Here is a 13,063-nt window from a genome sequence, read left to right as displayed (position 1 = left end):
AGGTGTTTTGTTAGTTTTGTTTGAGGTCCTTCACAGGACCATAAAGATTTGCGATCAAATGCAATTCTTTCGTGTTACGGTATACACTTCTGAAATTATTGCGTTCTGCGGCATTTTCCGCATTCTTGACCAGGGTAATAGTTCAGTCATTAAAGCTTTCAACCTCCGAATTCTTTCAGTCAATACTGATTGACATGAAAGTTGGGATCCGGGTAGAGAGTTGCATAAGAAAGAAAAGTTATATGACGCCGATGTGCGCCTCCCCACGGGGGGTGTGGCACCCCCACACTTTCGATGAAAAAACGACAACTTTGACCATGAATAACTCGAAAATTACTATGAAACTGCTACTACGAAAAATTTTCACTAAATATATTTTTCTTGGAATTGATCATTTCATGGATTTTTGCGGTTATTTTGGAAAAAAATTTCCACACCGGAGAGGAGGTGCCACACCCCCACATGGGGAATATGATATGTAAATTTGTTTCTTATGTAAGAATTTGACTTGTGCAACCGATTTTCAGCTTGAAAGACAGAACTATAATAAAAAGTTCCAAATTTGTCACAGCGCACACTACGTTGAAATTTCCACGATTTCGTAGGTATTGAAGTTCGAGAACGTCACGCCTTCAATTAATCGCAGCGATGAATAGTCTCGAGTTTCTTCATTCATCTTCATCATGCAAGCGGTCGATGTTGATCATGGAGGGTCGCAGATCTCTAACCCTTCGAGAAGTGGCGGACGCAGCACGCAGGCGAACGTAAGCGACCATCAAATGGTGATTCTTTTCGGGGTCGTATTATGCACATCCCAAAGACAACCCCTAAATCTAGTGCTGATCGCAAAGTAGTAAAATGTCGTTCAGTTGAAACCCTATCGACTTACTGTTTGTATTAAAACAATGTGGCACCAGTGACAAGGCGATAGAAAGCCACAAACCTCGCACCGTTGCCGTTACGTTCGCCAAGAGCGCGTTTCCTCATCGAACAAGATGTTATTAGCACACGATCATGCCATTACTTGTAGAAAGCATCCTTCTTCACTATATCGAAATTGTCCGTTGCTGTATAGCACTGGCAACCTGGGTCGGAATCTTGCAGGCAGAATCCTGTCAGAAACCGGTTCGCAAGTCAAAAGAGCGTAGCATATGGTAATCGTCTGAAATAGCCCGTCATCAGCTTCGCGCCTGTTATCATTTGGCTTGCGAGAGTCCCACCATCTTACATGGCTTGGGCCCAGAATATTCAACTTATCTTATTCTAGCTCTCGCTCAAGAAGAGAAAGCCAAAATTCTGTCCACTCTCGGCACCGCATTCGATGGCTATGCGTATAATGATGAAGGTACTCGTTTTGAGGTCAGCCGCTATCCGAGGCATTGTTGACGTTTCGATTTCTATGTTTGGCGCCATGTTCATTTTCTAACTTTTGATGACGGACTCTACTTCTTTTAATGCTAGCGGTTCAATGTCCCAATTATGCTCTATTATAATTTTTATATCCGGAGTGTTTAGAGCACTAGGCTGTCATAGCGGAAGATCACGGATCAAATCTCACTGGTGGCAGATATATTATAATAATAATAATAATCACAGATGATGTATGGTGTGAATTTGAGGAACCGTCCATTTTCACGGACCTCGAACCGAAAATAAAAAATTTATTTGTTTTATTATTTATATTTATTCATTAAATCGAACAAAACATGTTGTGTGCACTAATGTTAGTATTCATGCATAGCAAACGCCTCATGAAACAACGCTCTACTACCAAACCCTATCTCCACCTCTACGTGGTGATCGCTAGGAGCTTTTCCTTAACGAAAAGCTGCAGACGGAGAAGGTCGAAAGCGAGTCTCCCGCGTCTAAAAACAGGACAAATTGTACCAACTGGCTTTCTAGGTTAGGGTTAGGGTAAAGGGCTGATAACCGAACAGGGAAAACAACTTGTGATGAAGCTCCAAAAATAGCCTCGAACTGGAATGATAACACAACGGCGAACCCGGCTACAAAAACAGAATAACGATTTGCCCATTTTCTCATGGAGCGTGCGCTCCATGTACAGAAAAAGAGCTGACAAACAGCTAGTCGATACCTATTTCCAATAGGGCTGATGTAACAGCGTTGCACGAGATGCGTTGCACATGGACTGGTTTCCTGGAGAAGAGTCATTACACCATATATTCTCACCCCACCAAAAATGAAACCAGCGGTTATCGGCTTTGAAAACATAAGCGAACGGCTACGCACTCTGCGCTTGCGAGGAAAATTTTGAAATATAAGTCTGATTAACGTCGGAGACAAATACCTTCTACGAAGCAGGAGAACGAACACTCGAAACCTATCCCAGGTATGATATCAAAGTCATACTTGGAGATTTTAATAGCCAAGTAGAGTCGGAGCCCGTATTCAGGCGATGCGTTGGCTCCCATAGTATATATAATGATACCAATGATAAAAGACTGCGAATTATTCAGTTGGCATTGTCACGCGAAACGGTTGTTGAAAGTAACTGGTTTGCGCTTCTCCAGACAGGACCACTTTCAACAAAATTGACCACGTGTTGATCAAACACCGCCACCTCTCAACTTTGGTGAATGTCAGAACATATAGGGAGGCCAATATAGAACCAGGTCACTAGCTTTTTGGCATGGTGCTCTGGCTTTCATTAACAACACCACCCAGAATCCCCTATGACAATCAGGTGAGATTTAACACATAACACCTATAAGGGGGTAATGGATGCAATAAGCGCCATAAACAGACATTCTGGAGATAAAGCGTCAACGAAAGATCTCCAAAATCGCCTGAAGAATATTACCATTGATACGTCCACAAACATACTGGGCCCCAGTCGCAAAAAAAGTTGGAACGGCTGTTTCGAGATGAATGTAGGCTAGGAACGGAAAGAAAGAATGCTGCGTACCGAGTAATATTGCATTCTCAAAGCGGAAAACCTGATTTTCGACAGAATGAACTTATTATAGCGATGGGTTGAGTATTTTGATGAACTGTTCAACAACTAAAATATCGAAAGACGACGGACAAATGCTGCCACCACCATGTATGGAAGAAACAGTTCGTGCAATGAGGCTTAAAAATCATAAATCGCCAGGACCCGACCCCGGAATTACAGCAGAATTGGTTAAATATGGAGGCGATCAATTACACCAAGCGGTTCACCAACTGATGCTCAAGGTGTGGGATAGCGAATCAATCTATAAGATATTCTCCGCTATTTTGGGAATACACGCCCAAAAAATCGCTGGCCCATACCATCATTCCAGGCAAATAAGCCACAGATCAAATTTTCTCACTGCGGCAAGCTGTTGGAAAATTTTCCTATTCGCAGCAAGTCCTGTTAGCACTGATGAAGGGAACAAGTGGTTCCCGAAATATCGGTATTTCCGAAATATAAACCGACACTAACGAATAGGAAAACCTAGTTTTTATTATTTCAAATAATTAATCGCTAGAAATACCGCGTAATTGCACTCAGATATTGACATCAGTAGCACCATTTTCTTCGATAGCATAACCAGAGTAAAAGCGTACACGGTCATGAGAGAATTCGGTATCCTGGAAAAATTGATAAGACTGACCAGGCTGACCCTGACCAATGTGCGGTTTAATACAAGGGGATACCCTATCATCTGTCTCCGTTAACCAGCGCCTGGAAAAAGTGATCCGTGATGCTTAGGTGAACGTGAGAGGCGCATCCTCTTTAAGTCCACCCGACTATTGGTCTATGTTGACGATTTCGACATCATGAGAAGAACGATCCGAGACGTACAAACTTCCGTCATCCAACTTTAGCAGGGGGGAGTCCAACACTGTGTGCGTAAATGCATTCACCTACCCTACCCCAAAAAAAAGAAACTTTAGCAGGCGCGCGATATATTGGGCTGCATATTAATGAAGCCAAGACGAAATATATGATGGCAACGTTAGCACCAAAGACCAACCAACAAGCAACATCAAATCGCACTGATCAAAGGAGAATAATAAAGTTAGGAGACTACAACTTTGAGACTGTTGATAATTTCTCCTATCTAGGGTCGAAAATGACAACCGCTAATAGCTAAGTCGATGAAATCCGCGCACGGTTATTGGCAGCTAACAGAGCCTATTTCCGCTTACCAAAACTGTTCCGCTCGAAACGTCTCACTATAGAGTCAAAGCTTTTACTGCATAACACTATGATCTTGCTAATTCTGCTGTATTCCTCGGAGACTTACGAGAGAAGATTCCTCCGAAAAATGTTTGCCCCTCTACCTGAGGTGGACGACTCCGCAAATATATGGGCGATACCAATCCGGCTCCATAGGTTGCGGCTCAAGAGGAGGATCCAGCCCGGAAAGTCTATAAGGTAGGGGAAACGGAAGACGAGGCAGCCTCTGCCTGAGATGGAGCGTTGGCGTAGGCCAGGATGCCAGTCAGTTTTTAGGAATATCGAATTGGTGAAACTTGGGGCAAAACCGGAATGTATTGAGCTCCTTATTAAGGCAGGCCTTGACCGCATATCTGTTGTTACGGGATTGGTGATAACAGGTGTTTATGAAAGTTGATGAAGGGAGGGTAGTGTAAAATTTATATATGGAAGAAAAGGAAACCGGGGACGACCAGTAGAGCTTAGGAAGTTTCTTCAGAGAAAGAGAAATAGATATTAACACTATAATTAAGGGACTGAGGCAGGGAAAATGTACACAAGGTGTGTTAAAGGGGCATGCATTTGGCACAATGAGTCGTACAGTGACACAATCATGAATATAAGAGGAGGAGAGAAGGATGGTTTCGGAAGGGGAGGTGAATTGAACAGTTATTAGAGCACCTCCGCTCGTCGGCTTGTCAAGAATAGTGCAATTTTTGTCACAACGAAAGATAGATAAACCTTGGAGGAGCTGAGAATGATGCCGTGGTGTGCGAATGCAAATGCAGATAAATTGAAATTTGACAGCTTGTTCCTTAGACTCCTTACATTTTAGTAAAAAAAGTCTTATTTCTAGAAAACCATTCAAAGTCGGTGAGAGAGGCGGGCGGCCCAGAAATGTGCTCGAACCTTCGTCACGTAGTCAGCCTTGATGTAGAGCTCTTGTGGCCAAAAGAATGTTGGCGTAGAAGTCGCGGGGATATGCCATTTTGAAGGAAGTTGTCACTCGGTCGGGAGAGTCAACCTTCGTCTGCTATGCACATGTCCGAAGAACACTAAACACCTCTGTTCACCATTTTCTCATCCACGCGAATAGTTAGTGGGATAACATTCAGCAGGGAGCCGCTGGAGTGACGGCAGATGTGGCGTGTGGTTCAACGGTAGCCTGCATCGATTAGGCGCTGGAAGGAGTGCGCGGAGACGCCGGTTCAGCAGAATAGATTCGAAACTTGCAGGGTCTTAGCTCACATGTTTCTGCCTTTCTTAGGTACACGTTTAGGACAAACAATATTTCAACTGTAAAATCTTTTTAAACTCTAGCTGCCATTATTGGTAATGTGAGCGTTATTCGTTCAGATTTTCAGGTATTCAATTTATATGTGTGACATATGACTGAAGCACTACAATTGCTGCAACGAAGGATTCCTTACGGGAGTGACCTTGCGATTTATGATGAGCTAGCTTCTAGTGAAGCATACACTTAATATTAAATATTAAACTCTAGCACCTACAAACCCAAACGATCAGAGTGAAGGGGCTATGAAAATACGCATAGATTTCGAAGCATTCGCACAAATCGTATGGATAGTGTAAGGCCTGGTTTCCTATTCCTCCAATTGCGGATGCTCTTGAAATAGCAGTGACCTTGGAAAATATTCTATCAATAATTTTTATATTCATATACATATAGTCAATGAAATTTTAGAAGCTATTTCTGCTTGGATAATCACTTCTAAAACAGGGAGCAGCTGCACGCTATTCAACCGATTTTCGATTAAAATACGGTTTCTTCTCACTCCGAATAACGTGGTCCAATTATTCATTCAGCCGCTCACAAAAATCACTGGAAATATTTGCCTTTAAGTATCAAAATCTAATAAAAGGGGGTTTTAATATGACAGGGGCGGCCACTACAAAACGAAAAATTAGAATTGCGAGAGCAATTAGGTATATATGTACATATTCATACACAGAGCTTTGTGAAGCAACAAGGGTAGCCGAGTGTGAGGAACTTTTTAGGAAATGCACATCACGGTTTAACGTCAGCACTCAAAGTTTAATTTTATTTTATTCATTTGGGATGCATTTACAAACCATCAAACTGCAATATTGCTCCTGGCTTTTGGCTCACTTCTGCATTTAAAATGGATTCCAATTCGTAGTTAAATCAGAGTTGACCCAGCCCTCCAGCTTCATCCATCATTCTCTCCTCACAAATTTATTTCAGAACACAACTACAGGTTCTGTTGAATTTCCCACCCCCAGTCGGGAATCACTGGGGATAGCATTTCAGCAGTACAAACTCAATTTCATTATTTGACAGCTTGTAATTGGAATAAATGGAGTACGTTGTAATATGAAATGAAATCGGGCCATTCATTGTCTGGCTCGTCCTCCAGTAATTATATATACATATGTATGCACGAGCCATCTGAAGGACCGGCAAATGGCGAATACTAAGCTCCCTTGGGAAGCTTATACTTCTGAAAACTTCAACAAAGAACCTGCCCACTCGGAAGTAGAATTTGTTTTCCCTCCAAGTTAACCAAAATCACTGAATCTCATCAATAATTCCGAATTCGATCACGAGTTCATTAGAACATGTTGAATTACATGGCGACTGCTCACAGCAAGGAGAGGATGAATGATGGCCTGGAAAATGTTCTCCCCATAACTTGCCCGGAAATGGGATGGTGCCGGCCGTAATGAAGTAACAAGTGGTGTAGGTTGCCCTTATGAAATTTTAAGTATGCTTCCCATCGATAAAGTGAGGGGACTATTATAAATGCTAATTATATTTAGGCTGTGGAAATTGATTTGAGGCTTATTGAAAATGTTAGGGTTTTTCAGGAAGGGACCAAAAAGAATTTCAACTGTGAAGGGATATTTACCTGATTTAGTGCGGTGCAAAGAACACAAGGAAGATTACTATTTATATTATTAGTTGGCGTCTTTATAAAATAACCACCTGCGGAGGTGGACTTTACTATAATTTTGGTTTCAACATCATGATTGATATTTAATTCTATAATTGGGACTTACAGGATATTAATGGTAAGAAGGCGTAGCAGCCTTGTCTTGTTGTATTCATAGAATTACGCAATTGATATATTTTTGATCCTTGACGAGAGGGGGCAGTTAGCCAACTATCAGAGGCTTTTTATGGTATTTAGCATTCCTACTATGAGGGCAGTTTCATAGAAATAAAAAGCAATTCGAAAACTGGAAGTTTGACACATCATTTATAACAGATTTTGGGTCATTTTTGTATAAAATGGTGCATGACATCTCCACTTCAATCTATCACCACATCCGTTGTGTAGGTTTCCCCATCCTCCGAGTGATTTGCTGTAACAACTGCAGCAGGTCGTCGTCAAAGCCGACAATCGCAGCCTCTTCTATGACGGGAATAGCATGCACCCTATTATAAATGGACACAGGGGACCCAGTACCGACCCCTGTGGTACTCTCCCCTTTCAGGGACCATCTAATGCGGTTAACATGATCTCCTAGATTGGTGACTTCAGGGCATGTTTTGACCCTCCTGAGAATGCCAGCATATTATCCTTTATCTCCTTTGAAGATAATGTTAGTCTCCGTTCTTATCTGACTCCGATTTATCATTTTTCGAGGTTTCGCCTTTCTCGAGGCTGCTTACATCGCTTGGGTAGTTTGGCGGCACGGATACTCCCTCTACGTAATCCCCACTGGGAATAGCGCTATCGATCACGGTGGTTTGTGCCGATATGTGTGAGGATTTGGGAAGAATCAAGGTTTCACTTTCTAGTAGTATGGTGGCCTTGCCCGGATTGGTGGGCAGCCTTGCCCCTCTGCACCAGCTGTTAGTAATTTTCAATATCAGTTGGATTTTTTCACGTAGGTACCTTCATACTTATATTTACAGATCGATCCAATAACATCAACTTAATCCTGGACCTTTAATCCAATGCTCCTGGTAGTTCATCGATTATTATACTTCTAGTACTCCACCCTGTGAATACCCTTGTGTTCATGACAATGTAATTGCTACCTGTTGATATTTCCATTTGCCTATTTTCTAATATTTTGTACATCCAGAAGGCCAGAGTGTATCTAACCCCTAAGCGAATTAGGACGTTTCATATCTCTACATACGATTAAAAGGTTAATTTTAAGATGTTTGTCCACTTTTTTTCACAACAACGGATGTCAGACAAGTTGGTCTGAAAGATTTAGGGTGACAAAGATTCTTTTTTTCCCACTTTCGGAATGGAGACTTCTTTTGCCAACCTCCATGCACTCGCTCTCCCACTCAACGCTATGTTCTTCTCAATCACCCTTGGAAGGAATCCCAGGCCTCCGGAATATTGTTATGAACTCTAGCTTCCCAACATATTTTCTTGCTATTTTCCAATTTTACTTTTTTTTTTTGAGGTCTCTCATGAGTCCCTCCATATTCTGATACCATCGCCCATCCCATGATAAGATATAATGTTGCTCAGATGCGTTATGTATGTAAGAGTCCCAGTCTCTTCTCTTGGAATTCGTTACTAGTTTTTATGCTGCAGAGTTTTCATCAATGGCGAATCTTATTATTCTGTAACCCAATTCGTGATTAGAGTATTTCATAGGGTTGTGCCCAGTACCTCTTCCCTGTTCCTACTTTACTTCTAACTTATTGCCAAGAATAAATTCAAGCACGTCCCTGCATCTCCGATTGGTGGTTCCTCATTTTTCATCAAATTTGTTATGTTGGCATCGCAGCGAGGAAAAATGATAGCGTCCGCATATTTCGCAGAACCTCATCAGTCAAACGACTATTGCAGTGGGATCCGGGTATTCCGTGAAAAGTAGCTCTGCCTTGAATTCCCTCCCGACTTCCAATTGAGCTTGGAACGCAGCGAGATCTTCAAATACGTTTTAATTTTAATTAAAGAATGGTTCAAGGATTTTCCGGATTACGGTCACGCAATTATTTCTATTTCTAATGTTTCCTGAGTAGTCCGGCTCACTTTTTCAGGGTTCACCTGAGACTGAGCCTGCTTTTTCTTCCAATAGCCTCATGATGTTTTCGGGTGTAATGTGAGGCAGTTTCTGACTCGGCCCTGTCGAAAGAGAATTGATGCCCTGGTACCAATTTGTGCTCCGCTAGAGCTGAATCTGAAGCGGTTGTGTACTACATTGCCTTCGTGCTCTTTAATCTGTTGTTGTATCGTCCTACCAGTCTGCCCATATAGACTTTTCGGCAGGAACCAGAAACTTTATATACACCTGGGTGCGAAGTGGGGGTTTTTTGTCCTTCCGGGTTTTTAGCAGTTGCCCTATTTTGGTCGGGAAGTTGAAGATGGCGCAGAATTTGTGTTTTTTTGTCAACGTCTGACTGCAACCCGTTCATGTTTCATGTATATGTCTGATTGGTATCCCCCTTAATGGTTTGTGAAGATACCGATAGAGTCACGTTCCAATCTTCTATCACTACCCTCAGAAGAAATACCACATTTACGTCTAATCTGTGCAAGTGTGACATTTGCAGTGGTAATAGTATGTAGTATGGACAATAAACTGTTTTTTATAATCCCTTGAGTCTATCCTCTCGTTAAGTCGGGGTTTAAGAATGCAATCGAAGTTTCCCTTTTGCCGTGCTAGGTGGTAAAGACTTTCGAGAAGAACCTGACAGAGCCTGGCTAGAGGCTGAGTGCTCCGTTGTTCGTTAGGATAGGCAAGACAAATACAAGCGCGTGTTAATGAAATACACCATTGGAATTCCCTTATAGGCTGGTAGGGTCAACTTTCGTCAGCTTCTCCCTGCATTGTGGCTGATCATTGATTGTCAAACCAGATGGTCATTCACGCCATTCCCAGCATAGTGGTTACGTAGCTCACAAAAGAAACGCGTGCATATATACTATATTTTAAAAGCAACCGCTCTATATTATATATTAAACAAAGTATGACTTTCCATGTATGATACATAATATATGAATATATCACTTGATATTCTTTTTTATTAAAATTTATAAATTTAACTCTAATTCCAGGTGGCTCCTACTAAATTTTTAGGTAAGTAGACCCATAGAAATAAACAGCTCCAGAATTGCATAAATTTATCGGTAATCTATGTTTTATTTTTCTTAGAGGGCTGATTAATTTCTCTTCTTTAACATTTGTCCATTGGATATTGAAGTGGGCTCACCTATATTGGATTTGCCATTTCTTGGGAACCCCAATCACCGCTAGGGACTTCTGTGTATGGCTCCAATTGCCCGAGTTGCATCCATTCTCCACGTCTGGGTAACCACCACGAAATACTTCCTAGTACCACCCTTTCCATGCATTATTTTCTGGGCCAAGTCAATAACCAATTTGATGGCATCAGTGGTTGATCTGGCTTTGCGGATAGCTCAACGAACACGTCCGGTCTGGACTTTACGGCGAGCTTAAGGGTCCTCCTTCAAATTGCGGAGTTTTGCTGTTGTCTATTCTACTGCAGATCTCAAAAAGCTCGTCTGTGACTACCGACGGAATCGCCCCCACATTCAAAGATCTCCGAACGGTCTCAGCGCCTTTCTTTTGCTGGGAGAATAAACCCTGGTTTATTTTCAATAATAGGGTAGGGAACGTGATTTGCGAGGATGACTGGCCTGTGAATCGTCCCGAAAAATTCTATAGGCGTTCCCCCATGTGCTTGTGTCAATTCCGTCTTTCTCTGCTAGATGACGAGTTTGAGGACCTTGCGCGCTCCTTTTGCACCTGGTTGATCCTACGTACCGCCCTCTGAGCCTTGCTTTGCATAGTTCGTAGATAATTGCCTGGTAATCAATGTGGATAACGTGCTTGGACAAACCATGCACAATGTAGGACTGACAAAGGTCAGGTCTGCAACGCTACTTTCGTTGGCCAGAACTATATCTTACCTATCTGCGAAAATCTCTAACAAACTACGATCTTTGCGTTGTTCTCTTTGCGCCTGCTTCCCTTCAGCCTTGCTGATGTCGCAACATATAAGGGGGCCAATATCTATCAATATCACAATCCCCTGAAGAACGTTATCATAAATACAGCCACAAACATGCTTGGCTCCGCCGCAAAAGGGGTCGGAACGACTGGTTTGACGATAAATGTAAGCTAGCGACGGAACGGAAGAATGCCGCATACCGGGTAATGCTGCATTCTCAAAAAACGCGGGCACGCGCGACTTCACAGACGGAAAAAGGAAGCTTGGAAGAACCAACAGGTCTGTGAACTCGAAAAGTACAGGGAGCAACCGCACCAGGCACGGAAGTTCTACCAACAAGTCAGTAGGATGAAGCCGTACTCACCTCGACGCTCATCCTGCCGTGACAAAGAGAGAAATCTGATTTCTGACAGAATGGGTATATTGGAGCGATGGATTGAGTACTTTGATGAACTACTGAGCAACCAGAACATTGCCGTGTTTGAGGTCCCCCCCAACTGAAGACGACGCACAAATACTGCCACCACCAAGTTTAGGAGAAACAGTCCGTGCAATTCATTGGCTTAAAAATCATAAGTCGCCAGGAGCCGATGGAATTACAGCCGAATTGGTTAAACATGGAGGCGATCAATTATACCAAGTGGTTCATCAACTTGTGCTCAAGGTATGGGACAGGGAATCAATGCCTGACGGTAGGCAAGTAAGTATTATCTGTCTCAAACATAAAAAGGGAGATATCACACAATGCAGCAATTATAGAGGTATCAGCCGGCCATAACAAACCGGCTGTGATGGTGATTGCGGGAGTGATCCCCGTTGCCCTCCTTGCCAAGGAGCGCAAAGCTATCTATCGCCGTAAGGGCGAAAACTTAAGAGAAGTGGTTGCCCGTGAAGAACGTCAACGCACCCTTAACGAGTGGCAAGTTTCTTGGCAAAATGAGCCAAGGGGCAAGTGGACTGCGCGGCTCATCGACAAATTAGACCCGTGGTTGAACAGAAAGCACGGTGAGATTGATTACTTCCTTACCCAACTTCTAAGTGGGCATGGAGGTTTTCAGCCTTACCTGCACAGGGTTGGGAAGGCGCGATCTCCTGATTGTGTGTTCTGCAATAGAGTGCCGGATGACGCTGAACACACCTTTTTCTCTTGCGAGAGGTGGAATGGCCTCCGCCAGCAGCTTTATGCAGACACAGAGGAGCTCTCTCCAGACAACATTGTCAGAGAGATGCTGAAGAGCGCTGGCAGCTGGAATCGTATTGCGCATTATGTTCGGGCTCTTCTTACTACGAAGAAGATTGAACTCGACCGGCAGAGGGATCGGACGGTAAGGGGTTCCCTGAACTAACAACTCCCTTCCTCCCCTCCCCTCTCGTTGGTGAAAGGAATTCCCTGACTTGAAGGCTCCCAAAGCCGGGAGAGCGGGAGGGCTAGCCCGAAGTAATGTGTCAAACGGTTCCAGGCTAGTTCTCTGATGACAGGGAGGTGTTTAGTTGGTAGTCCGCCAGCGTGCTGTTGCGGGAGTCCAACACTCTGTGCGTAAACGCATTCACCTACCCTACTCCAAAAAAAAAAAAAAAAATCAGCCGGATAGCCCTATACGCCCAAAACATCATTGGCCCATACCAAAGAGACTTCACTCCAGGCAAATCAGCAACAGATCAGATTTTCCGTCTGCGGCAAGCGATGGAAAAACTGTTGTTATGTGGATATCAGTTGTATCATCTCTTCATCGACTGTAAAACCGCCGTACCCTGATCAATGTGCCAGACCAGATAAAAGCAACAGGATCCCTCTCAAGACCATTCGACATCAACAACGGTCTACGATAAGGAGATACCCTATCGTCCGTCCTCCTTGACCTGGCCCTGGAGAAAGCGATCCGTGATGCTGAGGTAAATGCGAGGGGTACGATACTCTTTAGGTCCACCCAACTACTGGCCTATGCTGACGATATCGACATCATGGGAAGAACGACCCG

The 13,063-nt window shown here is 43.2% G+C and overlaps 1 protein-coding gene across 1 annotated transcript in view; it reads left to right on the top strand.

Moving 5' to 3' along the window:
- Positions 1-13,063, top strand: part of LOC119650265 (kin of IRRE-like protein 2) — a 435,476-nt gene that overhangs the window by 135,171 nt on the left and 287,242 nt on the right. Inside the window, exon 3 of the mRNA XM_038052879.1 lies at positions 10,168-10,189. The gene's annotated coding sequence lies outside the window, so the exon portion shown is untranslated. The remainder of the gene's footprint in view (positions 1-10,167; positions 10,190-13,063) is intronic.

The sequence above is a fragment of the Hermetia illucens genome, chromosome 2 (genome assembly GCF_905115235.1).
Source record: "Hermetia illucens chromosome 2, iHerIll2.2.curated.20191125, whole genome shotgun sequence".
NCBI lineage: Eukaryota > Metazoa > Arthropoda > Insecta > Diptera > Stratiomyidae > Hermetia > Hermetia illucens.
The sequence above is the reverse complement of the archived record's forward strand: the minus strand, read 5'-3'. Positions and strand labels throughout refer to the sequence as shown.